This window comes from Phaethon aethereus (genome assembly GCF_964289735.1).
Source record: "Phaethon aethereus genome assembly, chromosome: 1".
Lineage (NCBI taxonomy): Eukaryota > Metazoa > Chordata > Aves > Phaethontiformes > Phaethontidae > Phaethon > Phaethon aethereus.
The window spans coordinates 43384144-43400393 of NC_138575.1; positions in this window are offsets into that span (position 1 = coordinate 43384144).

The following is a 16250-nucleotide window of genomic DNA, read 5'->3' on the forward strand; positions in this document are numbered from 1 at the left end:
CTGTGACCAGGCATGACTTGCTCATAGAGGAGAGAGCTGAAAATAGGAAGCATCTCTAAAAATGGTCTCAGTGAAACTAGAGTCAATCCCTATAAAAGCAAAGGTGAAGCAGAAAAGAAACAGTTGCCTCAATTGCTTATACCATCAATCAACAACATCTGTAGCTGAGCACCCTGTCCCTTCCCTAGGCAGAAGAAATGAATGACCCTGTCCTCTGGTGTAGGCAGTTCACTGAGGAATTAACCTCTGTCTCCCAGTTCCAGACAGCAACCAGTGGCTGCCGTGGGAAAGCTCATGGGTCCCGAGTCTCTCAGCAGGAAGAATATAGGCTCATCACTTCGCCTTTGTTTAATGAAGAGACACCTTCGTTAAGTGCTCTAAAGGTATGCATTACATAAGGATAGGTTCCCAGAAATTATTACCAAGGTGCCATCAAATTAGTCATTAGCTTCTGGATTAAAAAGTAACAATATTCAAAAGCTACTACAAACATGGATTGATTCACTGTTGAGGAAAGCTTGCATTTTTGTATGGAAAGGAAGAAATCAGAATGACAATAAGTAACAGAGACTGTTAAAGTGGAATTGTTGACTGTGCAAAGCAATGCGGGATCATCACAAACTGGGCACCGTCCCTCCACCAGGTTCTGAGGGAACTGGTGCAAATGCTGGGTTGCTCAGGGCGTTTCATGTCAATGGTTCTTCTCTGTGAGGAGGCTCGGGGCACTCAACGTATGGGCCGTTGCTGCCAGTGGGTTTGCACTGAAAGGGTGCTGGCTCCACCTTAAACCCTCTGAAGACAAACTAATACAACCCCATTGCTTCTAGTGTTAGCTTCATTATTTGATTTCATTACATGCTTGATGAATTTACTGGCTGGATAATTTGAATGCATTGATTTATAGATTCTGGCTTAATTATAACCTTAACGTTATCATTGCATTGTTCCATTTTTAATTAGCTCAGTAAGACTGCAATAAGTGAGCCCAACAGTGAGTTTAATGTGCTTATTTGCCTGTTTGTACTTAGTAAAAAAATGCAGGAAAAAATGTGTGCTAATAGCTATTTAGAATCCCAAGCACTGGGAAGGAAAACTGTAACAGATGCTAGATGTGTTTGGCTTTTTTCCCCTAAGTAACTCACACAAGGCAGAAGTTGCCACCTCTCCCACACAGATAATGAGCCACACTGACCAAAGAACCAAATGACAAATTATTGACAAGCCACTACAACTTCACGCTTTGTCAAAGGGCCACTGATTTCCCTAGGTTAAGAAACAAAATAAAAAATTAGGTAGATAGGAGAAGAATCATGAGGAGAAAATATTCTCAGGCAAAAAGTGCACAAATCAGTGCGCTTTCAGAGAAGTACTATTAAAAAAAAAAAAAGGACAACAGTTTATTGAGGCTTTTCAGGGATTTTCTTTGCTTCAGGTCTTGACAAAGGAGGGAAGGATCTGGACACAGAAAGAGAGAGAGGCACAAGGTAAGTGACTGTAGCAAAACTATTCAGGATGCGCAGCTGGGTTGTAAGAGGTCCCTGCACGGCGCTCAGCACTATCCCACATCAGGGAGAGTGTTCCCATTTCCCTGACAATGCCATATCCTCCGGCCTTACGGCTCTGTGCCATTTTTTGCTGGCTGCTTTTGTTTACCACAGTGCCAGTGACAACCGCCTGAGCTTCCTCCGCTGCCAGTTGTACAGGTCTCGGGGGAGGCTGGTGCCCTCCTCCAGCTGTTGTCACTGGAGTGAAGTATGGGAAAGTGAATGCTTCATATACTGCACAAACTGGGGAAGTTCATGGCCCTGCTTTGATCTTTTCATTATTCCACAGAGTCATTGCCTGACTATTCAACCCCTGCTTGACAGCTTGGATCGTTAGAAAGAGGGACGTTAATGCATTTAATGTACATACACGATCAGAATGCTGACTGTTGACAAGGTCAAAGAAAAATAATGAAATGCCATAATTAACAAAATATATTGGCCATTAATTATGACGCCTTATTCTTTTGACAGAGACACTAACAAGAAAAAATGACCTTATTAAAAGTCTTCATGTTCCTGTAAATCAGAGGCACAGTTTTTATGATGCTGCTGGCCACAGGTTCCAGCCAGCAAAGCCTCCAGGAGGTGCTCGCTGCAGAGCTCCGCAGCCCCACGAAGCACTGGCAGGAGTGTCACGCTGAATTAGAGCTGGGGGACATTGCTGAGGGGTCTGTTCCAGCAGTCATCCTTGCTTTATACCTACAGCAACCCGCAGCCCTCTGAATTAAGTACTGCAGCATGGCTACAGCGAGCCCTGTGCGTGCAGCGCAGCAACGGACCGTGGTAGGAACTGAAGGTACCCGAAGCAAAAGGTGCATCAGCTAAAAGTAGACAACAGCAAGCAGCATTATCTAGGAGATCCCAGGTTTGGGTTTCTCTCTCTTAATTTATGGCAGCCTGTTTCCAGTCTTAATCCTTCCATTATTCATTCTTCCTAAGTATAGAAGAGGGAATTCACTAGTCATTTCTAGCACAATTTGAATTCTGGAGAGGGGCGATGCTGTGCAATCTGTAATTCTTACTGGCAGTTGGTAGCTTCTGGTATTTTGGCCTAAAAACTGGAAGCCCATTAGAGAGTGTATCAACATAACAGCTACAAATAAATCCTTAAGGTTTGGAAAATATTTCTTCAGTTGCAGCAAAAAACAAGCTGTAACATTAGGAGGAGGTTTAACTAATTGGAACTGCTTAATGCATGCTCAGCAACAGCTGGAATAACAGAAAGCTGTGTCTGACTAGGAACAGCAGATGTTATGAATTTCATCTGGTCAGATCCGATGGCTGATGGTCAGGTCCTGCTCCACATCTGTGAAATAGTCACCAGATTCCACATACCAACTTTCTAAAGCAGATATTATAGGGAGTTTAGAAATAGAGGAGTACATTTTCTCCAGAACTGTTGACAAAGTAATATGCAGCTTTCAGGCAGCCTTCAGAGCAGGACGAAAAAACAGTGAGTGTGTAGAAACACTTTATAAAGGCTGATGGTGAACACCAGTATGTTTATAAATTGTGATTTGTGCTCCAAACATCATAATATGCAATTTTAAAGTCAGAGATTAAGCAATACTAAAATTAGAAACAAATATGGGATTTTTATTACAGAAATTATGCCACTGCAGTTGCTGGCATGGATAACATTAGTTATACTCCGTAAAAATATCTTCTGTATCTTATGTATTCATAAAAGACAAAGCTAGATGGGCATAAGCCCACCGATGTTATCGAAGCCATGCAGATAATAAGGACAGGATCCAAAGAGCACTTGCAGGTTAGATGGGTTACAGGTATCTGAGTATTACAGCAGCCAGTAAAATCCTCCCAACAAGTACCTACGCCCAAGATGCCACAAACGTTTCTGGTTTTCCTCCAAGCAAGCAATGGGCAGAAGGACGCGTGGTCAAGTTCTGCACAGCATCCTGCTGGCGAGTGGATGTCAGCAGGGAGCGGGAAGCCCGAATTGAGGTTCTCCCATGGGCACTGATGTGCACTGCCCCAGTGCTGAGGTCGGATGCATGCTCCCTCCAAACCCCAGCAGCGCTGGGCTCCGAGCAGAGGAAATACGGACCGACAGGAGCGAGCATGAGGGTGGGAGAGGGAGAAGGGGAGTCTTACCACTGCGGCCACGTGCTGCAGAGGGGAATGCGGGAGGCCTGGCTCCAAAGGCTTGTTATGCGTGTCATGTAGGAGGGAAAGCTTTGCTCTTTATTCCTCTCCGTGAGCTCATTAAATCACCTTCCATGCATTTTCATTGACTGTGACCAACCATATCCAGTTGACATTCATCCACGACAGTCTGGGTGGTGTTTCTGATAGATCTTCCCCCACCGTGCTGTTCTCGCAGCTTCAGAGATGGTTCTGTTGTTGCAGGAGGAGGGGGAGGAGGTGAGCGAGATGCAGCCGGGAGCAGAGAGCTGACGTAAGCCAGGCTTCTGAGATCCGGTCTAAGCAACAACAACAACTCTGCTCTTCCGTTGTTCACCAGTTTGTTGCAATCATGTTCATTCATTCCTGCCTTCAGCTTTATTTCTGTGACGACCATTGACTCCAGCTTCAGATCCCAGTGTCACAAGACTGCATATCAGTCCTGTGCTCTTTTCACACAGGGAAACTGCAAAGAAAGCTTCTTTCAAACAATTTTATAATGAAAAAGTAAATAAATTTGGCAAACCAGACCTTTTGCTCCATTTTTATTGGGTGAGAGGCATGTAGAAGAAGCAATTTTCTCATGCCCCAGTTGGTCAGCATCAGATCTTTATTTTGAACAGAGTACCTTTCATGTTTTCCAGATATTCCTCTTCTGTTCACACTTTTCCATTCTTGCTGGCTGCACACGAGGAAGGAAACTGCACCTGCCAACAAGCACAAACACAGCTTCTTTCAGCAAGAATGTAATCTTATACCAGGTTAAAGTGCTCAGTGAACCCAAAGCATTGAACTACTAGGGAGCGCCTTGTGGGCATTTAAGATGAGCTTGAGTTGGTCTTGGCTACAATCATCTTCTGCTTTTACGGCTTTTCATGCCTCTTCCTTTGCTTTGACTCCAGCACTGGTGTGCTGCCATTAGCTTACTAGGTCTCCTGCCCTTTTTCTCTTTCATAATAGCAGCAAACCTGGTATATGGGTGCCAAAAATCCTTTAGACTTGCAGGAAGACAAGCAAGTTACTGGTGTTAACACAACACCCCCCTCTCCGAACAAACACCAAACTCTTTATATGCGTCTCATAACACATGTGTGAAGCCTTCAGAGGCTTGAGTATACTCAAAGCCAGTGTTCTACAGGCTCCACACCCCTCTTCTTATTCCAGCTGTCTTGTGCTTTAATATCCCCCTGTCCTTCTCCTTCTAAGCTGAAAAACCAGTGAAATACAACCAACTTGTTTAAAGATGCTGATATATAAAGAATACTGGTAAGTAAACCTCACATGAATGGCGCTGTGTTTCTCATTAAATAGTCCTAATTTCTTTTTCCTTCTTTTTTCCCCTGGCCATTTAAGTAAGCTTGACCCTCACAATCAAGAACGTTTTTCCTACACATAAGAAGATGTACTGCTGCAACCACTTATCCTTCATTGTGGAGGTCCACAGTGGAGCAATCTCCACCTGCAACTCATGGAGGACCCCAAGCCAGAGCAGGAGGATGCCCGAAGGAGGCTGTGACTCCATGGGAAGCACACACTGGAGCAGGCTCCTGGCAGGACCTATAGATCCATGGAGAGAGGAGCCCAGGCTGGAGCAGGTTTGCTGGCAGGACTTGTGACCCCGTGGAGGGACCCATGCGGTAGCCATCTGTTCCTGAAGGTCGGCACCCGGTGGAGGGACCCAGGCTGGAGCAGTTCGTGAAGAACTGCAGCCCGTGGGAAGGACTCATGTTGGAGAAGTTCATGGAGGACTGTCTCCCATGGGCGGGACCCCATGATGGAGCAGGGGAAGAGTGTGAGGAGTCCTCTCCCTGAGGAGGAAGGAGCAGCAGAGATGTGTGATGAAGTGATCGAAACCCCCATTCCCTGTCCCCCTGCGCCACTCGGGGGGAGGAGGTAGAGAAATCGGGAATGAAGTTGAGCCCAGGAGAATGGAGGAGTGAGAGGTGATTTAAAGGTGATTTAAGACTTAGTTTTTATTTTCTCATTACCCTATTCTGTTTTGACTGGCAATAAATTAAATTAATTTCCCCAAGTCGAGTCTGTTTTGCCCATGACGGTACTTGCTGAGTGATCTCTCCCTGTCCTTATCTCGACCCATGAGTCCTTCATTATATTTTCTCTTCCCTGTCCAGCTGAGAAGGGGAGTGATAGAGCGGCTTTGGTGGGCACCTGGCATCCAGTCAGGGTCAACCCATCACATCCATGTATTTCTTATCCTGACTTTTCACTACTTTTTTTTCTCCTTGACCTGTCTCCACCAGATCTGGCTGGATGGGCCTGTTTGCTCGCTCATTTGTACCCTGCCTTTTAGCATGAACTCAATCCTCTTTACGTCAAATGTTCAATTCTATGAAGTTTGAGTAGATTCCAATCACTTGGAAAAAGAAAAAAAGGACAAACATTGCAGTTGGAGCCCAAGTGAAAAACAGAAGAGAGAACGGGTTTGTGAGGTGTCTGGCTGTCAAATGCAGCTCTGCATAGCATCAGTCAAAATACCGTGTTAAATAAATAGAAGCACATGAGAATTGTCCACAGATATTAAAACAGCACATAGAGCCTTCTACTTGCTAAAGAAACATACTGCATACCACAAGTGGCTGGCATGCTTGCACCTGCTAAATATTTTTTGGCACTGATGCTGCCTGCTAGCTTGAGGTCAGTTTGACAAATGTATTTATGGAGCTACATCTCTGCCTTTGATTGTGTGGATCATTTCTCATGCCCATGCTGTAATTACAGTGAAGCAGCGGAATTTGACAAGTTCATGGTTTTTGATATAATGTGAAAAGAGCAAAAAACCTTCATTAGCAGAATGGAAATTTGGCCCTGATCCTCTGCACTGATTAAATGGGTCCAACCCCAACACTTAAGCGATCCTCTGAAACAGGTTGTTGCTTTAGTTGAAGACGTCTACAAAACCAGGTTAAGGCCTAGCAGATAGCTGTGTCCACTACGTTGGTAGTCCCCAAGAAATTGTTCTGGATCAATCAGAAGGAAATGTTTTGTCTGTCTGAATCCAGGTCTTCTATGAAGTAGGGTGGAGGTGACAGCAGCACTTAGGGCTGGAGAGGCACAGACATTGAGAACGCAGTGGGAAGGGTAAGCGTCTTGTACGGATTAGCCCAAATTTCTTTTCCACTCAGTTACAGCTGACCTCAGGTGGAGTTCTGGGCACTAAACACCTCCTTAAATTGTCGCTAGGTCCCAAATCAGCAAAGTTTGTGGAAATGCCAGTCTAAATGGCAAATACAGGTAAGGACACAGAGTAAAGGAAAAATGCAGGCTGAAACGTTTTGGCATTAAGAGACTTTAAGAACAATCAAAACCAAACCACCCATGGCTTGGCAACACGAGAATCCAAAATAAAATCTCGTTAGTGTCAATAGCAGGATGGCTGGCTGGAGGCTCGCGCGGACCGACCGGGTATATACGTACTGAAGGGGGAGGGAGCGAAGGTGGTTGGAGTCCCCCCCCCACATTACCTTGGCTGCCGCAGCCTGTGCAGCCCCCTCGGCTGCAGGGTGTAGCGGTGGCCGTTCAGTTACGCAGCTCACCCTGTTTCTCCCTTCCCTTTCCCTCCATCCACCGGCGCAGCTGGGTCTGTCCCCAGTGAGGAGAATCAGATTCTTCCTGTCTGATACGGGCATTTAATGTTGAACAACAAAATTATTTTGTTAGGCGAACAAAATACAGACAGATTCACTGGTAACCAAAATCTCCCCCTTGCTGTCAGTGCGCTTGAAAATGTCTGCGCTGCAATGGGAAGATGCACTTTATTTAGGCTGAATCCACGTCCTAAAAGAAAACAGTGAGCTTTTCAAATTAGTGCTGTTCTTTAAAAGCTTCTCTTTGGTAGAGTTAGAAAAAGACTGCTTCCATAAAAGGAAATTTCCTAAATTCTTTCTCCAGCTGGTGGTACTTCGCTGTCCTCATAAAGATGCTGCTTACATTGAGGGAAGCGAGACTACAACAACCACCCCTCAGCCCCACCCCCAGAACTGCTTTTGTTTTGCTCGAAGAGATGATGAAATGACCCTGGAGAAGCTGAGCCCCATGATGGAGAGGGGCTGCACTGCCTGCCGAGCGCTCCGCCGACAAGTCTCCAGGGCCAGCGTGTGCGCATCAGCAGCGCGAGCAGCTGTTTTACCACTTTAAGCTAAAATGCAGGCTGCGAGCTGGGGCGAATCACTCTTTCTGGCAACTAGGGAAGAACGTGGGAGTTGAGGGGATATGGATATAAGTTCTGGGAAAAGATTGGAGCGACTAGCAAGAAGAGCTGCCGCTGCTAATAAATTGTTATTTTCTGGCAATTATTCCAGGTGCTTGACCATGTGTGCTGGTTCACCATAAAGTGGGCAAGATCACAGATTCCTAGAAAATAAGGTTGAAAAGGCCTTGTTATTAAAAATTGCCAGTGATTAAAGCTCCTCAGTCTCTTGAAGTACTCTATTGCTCTGCTGCCCTTGCAGCCCAAACATCTATGCTGCATTTCCTTTACTGTAATCTCACCTTGCTCCTTGTTCACCTCAGACAGAATACGGGTAGGTGGAGGAAATCAATCACCACCCTCTCTTTATGATGATCTTTTACATATTTGAAGACTGCAGACTACATTTCCTTCAGATTTTCCTCCTCTGGACTATGCAGTCCCAGTTCTTTCAGTTTTTTTAATGGGTTATATTTTCTAGGGAATCTTTGTTGCTTTCCTTTAGGCTCTCTCCATCTCTCTTCAAGGGTGGTATATAACACAGTACTCCAGTGAAGTGGAACAACTATATTATCTATTTTACATTAAAACCTCCCATTAAGCGTCCTCACTCGATGATTGCTTTTTCTCATCAGTATAGCACTTTGTGATGCATTATCAACCCCCCCACATGTTTTTCAGCAGAACTGATGCCTCCATATTCGTCTTCTATCCTGCAACAGATTTTTCCTAAGCCTATGTCCTCACTGAACTCCATAGTGGCTATTTAAGACTATTCCTCCAATTTGTCATGATCCTTTGAAATTGCACTCATCTTGCCAGTGTGGTTACAGTCCCTCCAGGCTCTCATCACCTGAAGACTGAATAAATACAGTCTATTCCACCATCCAGGTCACTAGGGTGGACCTTTGCCAAATCTCACACAATTTAGCCTTCAGTTAGGCAGTAAACCATCGGTGATTACCATCGGACTTCCCCTTTCTAAGGCATTCTGGTGCCCATCTTACCATAACTTCATCAGGACACTATTTCACTGGCCTGTGATGTAAGATTACGTCAAAAGCCTTACTAACACCAAGACACATGGTTAAAATTTTCTGGTGTTCCTTTTGATGGACAGGACGAGAATGTTTTCTTGTAAGCACCTGAACACTATGCAAAGGCTACTAAAGGAACCAAATGCTAACAGATGACAGAGCAAGAGTACATTATGTCCTTTGAGAGTGCTCCAGTTACAGCTCTTAACCCTCCTGCAGTGAAAATGGAGACAAGACTGGGATTCACTCTCCCTTAAATTTATCCACCTAAAAATTAGGCACCTGGTCTATACCAGTCAAGAAGGCTCTCCTCCCTTGTCAATGGAGAGGCACAAATGGTGGTCTTCAACATTGGTCTAAAATTCAAATAAATCACCATCAAAAAATGCCTATTTCTTTGACTAGCCAAACTAGGTAGCTAGGTAAGGTAATCCCCTCCTCTGTGTGCTTCAGTTACTTCCCTCTGTGGAATTTCATTAATATGAAATATTAATGCTCTCACTGACTGTCAACTTGAAGCTCTTTGCAAGATAGACAGATATCCACGATGTACTTGTGTGGTGGCTCTTGTCAGCTCAGGTTTTTGAATACCATCATAATATCAAGAATAAAGAAAAAATGTTGGGTTTGGTTCTCCCTGCTACACCACAGTGACTTGAAATTTATTGTGTTTTAAGGGAATCAGGCTATTTCTTTTCTCTAGGCTCACCCCTCAAGGCCCACAGAAAGGTCCAACAAAAGCAAGTCTTGGATTGTAATTTCAAAGAATGGAGTGGACATCTGTTATGTTTCTATTTAATAGAAAGACTCTTTCTAAAGCACACAGAACTTCTTCAAAGGTCATCCATCAGGCCCAGATTTTAGGTCATAACTCAGCAGTCAGACTGACAGTCATAAAGACAATTAGACCAAGGAAACGAAATAGCTTTGCTCAAGTGGGTGAACTGGAGCACCTGCTTCTGCTTCTTCAGGAGAACTTCATTCCTAGTTTCAGGTTGACCCACAAGCAATGGCAGATGGAGCAAGGACACTGAAAGTATCGCTGAAGGTTTCAGCAGAAAGAGATGAAAGGGATGTGAATCAGCTCCTAAGCAGCTGCAGTTTACAGTATGTCTTAACAGCGTGACCCCAGGTCAATGGCAGTTTCCCATAACATGCTGGGCTGCGGGCTCTGGTGGTTTAGGAGCTGACTCATGAACCTTCCTGTCACCCCTGCTTTGGGGACATGACTCCCTGAAGAAAGACGAAGCAAAGAGCTATGACGATCAAACTTAACCTGCCGCCATGGTGTGTCAACACCTCTGAATCATCCAGCGAGCTGCACTTGCAGTCCCCAAACACTTCTGCACCAGGAGGATGACCTTATCCACACATTTGCCAAGGACAGGGCAGTCTGCACCCTTCAGGAGTTTCCCAACACAGGGCAGGAGGCCTCTTCCAGGAGACCCATGCCAAACCTGGGTGTGCACTTCTGGTGGGAGGACTGGTGGGGACAGAAAGGTACTGGCCTTACCGAGGCCGCTCAGGTTGGCCGTTCTGCAGCCCTTGTGAAAACCTTCCTGGGTTCTATCCTGAATTAGACAAAATTCTCCAGGAGTTTATATAACTATGCTCACACTGCCCAGCCATGTGCACGATGGCATGCGGTATAAATATCCACGTTCAAGACTTTACACTTTATGAAACAAGAAATGCTTTCCTGTCCTGGGTCACCGCTGCAGAACTTACACCTGCCAAATCTCCAGGCAGTGGGATGCCGTGAGAGTAAAAGCACAGACGGGCACTCAATTTTAAAAAAGCAACATGCTTAACCTCACTAGCTGTGAGTCGGAAACCAAAACTTCTTTCTATAAATTACCACAAAAGCCCAGATAAGCCATAGGGATCACCCAGTGTCCTGGTGCCTGCACTCCTCTTCCCCATTCTCCATCTCTTTCCCTGTTTGCTGCCGCAGTCACTTTTGCACAGTGGAAAGGGGAGACAGAAAAGATCATCCTGAGCTACTGAGTTCAGTCTGACCTTTCCTCAAAAAGGTCCACAATACAGGTATGACTTCAAAAAAACATGGCGGTACACAAAAATTAGTTCAAAATGCCCAAACACCAGAGTTTTCCAGAAAGAGCAGGGGTGAGTAATCCTCCAGCTCCTGTGGGACTCTCCCAACAACCTCTCCCTGCATTGCCAGCTGAATGAGCAGCACTAACCAAAACCTGTTGAGGAAACTAGTGCCTTTAAAGGCAGTCACTTGTTACCCGAGCCCCGGCAGCACACGTCTCCTCCAGCCAGAGGGATGAGTGCCCAGCTATTTGCCACTTCCCAGTCTCAGACCTTTTATGTGAAGATCAGTTTGCATCAAGCCAGTGCTGGTAAGGCTTCCTCATACTGGGAGGATGGAGCAGGGTGGGAGAGGGAGGAAAAGAGGAAAGGCTAGCAAAGGTTTACTGAGTCATCCTAGTTCCAGGTTGTGGCAAAAGGCTGCCCTGAATCTAGGAGGGGGCTAGGGTGAGGAAGGGAATTGGATGTATTTGTATTTGGATCTTTACCTGGTCCTTTTCCTTCTTCATTTTTCTTTTTCCTTTTCCTTTTCCTTTTCTCCTTTTTTCCTTTTTCCTTTTTTTCCTTTTTTCCTTTTTTCCTTTTCCTTTTCCTTTTCCTTTTCCTTTTTTCCTTTTTTCCTTTTTTCCTTTTTTCCTTTTCCTTTTTTCATTTTCCTTTTCCTTTTTTCCTTTTCTTTTTCCTTTTTTTCTTTTTCCTTTTCCTTTTCCTTTTCCTTTTTTTCTTTTTCCTTTTCTCTTTCTCTTTCTCCTTTCTCCTCCTCCTCCTCCTTCTTCTTCGTCTTTTAAAAATATCCCACATAGAAGCAGGAATTTGTCCACCATTACCACTGTCTTTGTTATTATGCAGGATAATGGATTTTTAGACAGTGCTAGGAAGATTTGGTCACAATGAAGACTACATCTCTTCCAATGTTTAAGACAGTGATTTAGGTGCAAGTCTATGGAATAACAATGCTGCAGAATAACAATGTCATTTCCAACTCACTTGCTTCTCACTCAGGGTTGTATTAATTAGAATAATAACATGTGTTAAGAAGTATAGCTTTGCTATGGAAGAAAGGGATGCTGTACACCTCCGGAATAGGTATTGCACAACTTCCATGCATGGGGAGGTAATGCATGTCATATCTAGCTCAACCCAACACTTAGCACAGGTCCAATTACAGACCTTCTGCATTATCATCTTACATTTATAGGCTTTGTGACATGAAATAATGAAGGAAAAACAGTCAAAAACTGAATAGCTACCATCCTTTTTGCATAAAACCAGGTGGGAAAATGTAAACCTATTCGCTCACATAGTATAACTTAGCTAAGATTACAAAGAAATGAAAAGCGGTGTATCCAGTGTCCAGAGCGAGCCTTTTCAGGAAGACACCTTTCATTGGTAATCCTTCTTCCCATACAAACTGCCCTTCTTCTCCCTTACATGCTTTCTGTCTCATCACACCTGTTATTTTCAAGATTAGGATAATGGAGCGCACATCCCCAAGGAACCAGCAAAAAAGATATGGAGTACTTTTCTTGCCAGGAAGAATAAGCTCAGCTCAGACTATTTACACAGACTCGCCTTCCAAAACACTCGTAGTCTGCCTTAAGTTTACTCGTAGTTTAGAGGATTATCAGATCATACAGGTGATTTCATCTTACTGTAATACATCACCTTAACAGGACACATCCTTTGCAGATCTCTTCTGAGAGTGTGCACCAGTCCTCAACAAATACCACCAGTAACAACGTCGGTGGTGGTCAGCAAGGCAGGCATTTGCATTCTGCCCCAGTTTTAAGTGACAGAGGCCTATTTTCAGGATGAGTCAATGCATTTTATGCCAAGAACAGTTGGCAGCAGTACCACTAAAGCATGTACGTTGCCACATTGTGTTCAGTCATTTTAGTTTTGCAATCATAGAGCCAAACAACAGGATGTGAGTTAATGCACCTTTGATTAAAGCTCAGGCTAGTTTTCACGATTAATGAGCATCAGGGCTTATTGGCTATCCAAGAATTCAGCAGCTTTGGAAGATAGTTCAGATGATTTTGACAAAAAATATCCAACAACGACAATCAATCCTTCTAGAAAATTTCTACAGAATTCGATAGTGATGGTGTGGCTAAAGGCATTGAGCTAGAATGAGTAGCCTATTCACTTTCCTGAAATAACCTCATACTTGCATGATACCTGAGCACAGATGAAATATCTAAGCTAAGGACAATAATAAAACAGTACAATTTTATTATAACAGTATAAAACACTAGCAGCACCTGGCACTCTTGATCTCCAAAGATCTCTATGTAGATTGGGCCCTGAGCTGCCTCCTCTCTGAAGATGGGAGATTTGCTGGAATAAGCAGTAAGGGAGCGATCAGAAGCTAAATTATTTTCACAATGAAGTTTCTAATGGAGCAAATGTGGCTGTTAAAAAATGATGGTCCAAATGGTCTGCAATGCCCTTTTTCTGAAAAACAAAGAAACAAACAAACAACAACCAAAAAAGACTGGTATCACAGGGAAAAGATAATTTATCCAGTTGCTTGTGCTTCTTCCTAGGCATCCAGACCTGGCCACTGTTGGAGGCAGAATGGGGCTAGAGGGAGCCTTGCTAAGGACCCATTGTCCCTTCTTACGGTAGGACTGTCTCCACAGTGGTCTCCCTCTTGTCACTCACTGCTAAATCATAGTGCTAATCAGAAGAGTTGACCATTATTGACCATTATAGAAAAAGGTCACTCAATAACAACAAGGCTTTTTCTAGAGAGGCACAATACTATTGCACACATAGACATAAACGTGTACTTCTCTACTCAAGGGGCTGTTCACTTTCTAGTCTGCACACAGGGTCATTTCACCTGGCTGAAACCTTGCATATGAATTGCTGGAACTGAGGCTGATTAGCTTCAGTAGAAAAAAATTCTCTTCTGTAGAGAAGCTGCAGGCAGTGCTTTGATATAGTCTGTATCATTTTCTTTTAATGAACTAAAGAAAAGTTTCCTAGATTTGACCTTGTTTTGCTTTTGTGACTCTAGGACAAACAGCTTTGTTTCCCTATCTCAAAAATGGCTTGAGTCAGAGTCTTAACCTTGCATTGGCACCACTTCTATCTATGTACTTTCCTAAGTATAGGCAGAGTGGTCAGAAGTTGCTGTGATCCAGCTTTCGTTATTCCCTGCTATAAATTGTGTGCTCAAGGCTATGTTTAACATGCGGGGAAGGAGAGGGCCTCCTAGCAGCTCTTTGATTTTGGAGGGGGGTGGTGGGTGGGGTGGCTTTTTGTTTGGGTGGTTTGGGTTTTTGTGTCATGCTTTTTTTTTAATCCCGTTTACATTTCTTTCTCCTCCATTCTCCCCAGAATGACATGGCAGGGAAATGTGAGAACTAGCCACCAGTTTGCCATTTAGTCAGCCAAACAGAAACAGGAGAATTCACTCTCATACAGGTGCTCTTTACTCCAGGGGAATTCAAATGCTGCCTCTGCTGCAGTCTAAGCTAACGCCAACCTGACAGCAGTAGGTGAAATATAGAGGACCCTCGGTGCCACACATCACGTTGGTGCAGGAATGCCATTAAGCAGCCTGGTGTGAGTTACATTTCATCGATAATGAAATCAGCCTGCTAAATTTCCTCTGAGAATGAAGCAACCCCTCTCCTACCCAAAATTCACTGAAATTATGCAAACAACTCATCACTTTGAAATATGAAAGAAACTCCATGTCCTTTTCAGCAGGACAAATTCAATTAGACAGAAAAAATGGAACAGCTGCTTTTTCAAAGAGACAGATGACCTTATGGTGTAATTTTCACACTCAGTCGATCAAAGCTTGTGGTGTGATTCATTGACCATGAGAATGAAACTAGACAAGAGACATTGTTAAAAGGTCATTCCCTTCTATGGATAGAAAAGGCTGAAGTAAAATATTACCAGAGCACATGCCCCTTCTTCAAGAGATGTTGGCCACACCTCCACCTGCAGTCAAACAAGAGAAGACAAAAAAGAAAACATCGTGCAATAATGCCCAACACCGTGCACAAACATTAATGTTTTGCCCATGCCCCTGTGGTCAGTGATGGAGCTTTCCTGCCCCTGAGATTTTGCTAGGGAGATTGTACCTGGCCAGTGAAGCCAATGAAAATTTGCGTGTTTATTACGACGGACGAGCCCGTTGTGAAGGAGGATGGAGAACAGCTGAACAGAGATAACAGCTACAGCTTACAAGAGCAGCTGTAGGGATTTAGCTTCAACTATTACCATTTGGCTCATTTATGCCAATATTCCCAAGCCTGGGGACCTATAAATACAACAAAGTAATGCAAGTCCCTATGGATGAATGTGCAAATACAAGCCAGAAAGCTTTTTCAATATATAACGATGCCTCTTGTTTCTTCATTGCAGGCGGCAGGGGTAGGACCAGAGCAGTGCCTTCCTTTACATCTTTGGCTTTTGGTCCAGAAGTGGGTTTCATCTCTCCTGAGCAGAAAGCACAAGGATGCAGTGTTTTTAGGGACCGTCTCCAAAGGGGAAGGTGATCCCACTCATACCTTCTCATAAGTTAAGACAATGTGGTGACCATTTACCTCTAGGAGGAATGACTTGAGAAAGGGGAACTCCTTAGAAACCATGTTGGGGAGAGAGGGTTGGTCTGAGACAATGACCTGAAGAGCAGAAGTCCACCATGCACCATGCACATACATGGAGGGACCCATGGCCTGGAGCTGAGAGACTACAGGGAGGAATGAAGGAACGTTTCACACAGGCATGTGGAGCACCACTGATGGCAGTGACCCTTTTTTGAGAGAAGCCCCACACTGCACCCTGGCAGCATGATGTTAGCATGCAGTTAGGTGTTGGCCACACTTCTGGTTATCTAATCAGCGCTGAAAATCTGGCTGCCCTCTGCAACACTGAGTAAACAGGTAGCTAAGTCTGAGCAGAGCTGCTCAGCTCTTGCACTCACCTACAGGAAACGAACGGGCCAAAAGATCCTAATCCTCAGCTCTATTGCTGTCGCTTGTTTGCATCTTTCTCCAGCTCATGTTGCGTCACTACTCGTAATGGGCCATTGAGAAACCTCCCTTCACAGTCTCTGTCCTGTGCCCTGTGAATCCCTTTCATAACTTCCGGCCAGGCATGCAGACACCCCTTCTATTGATAAACCATCTGCTGGGCTGAAGAGAGGTTTTGATTGAAACTTTTTCTTTGTACAAAACCCACCGGTTTGGGTACACACATACACTTAATGATTTTTATTTCATCAAATTATTT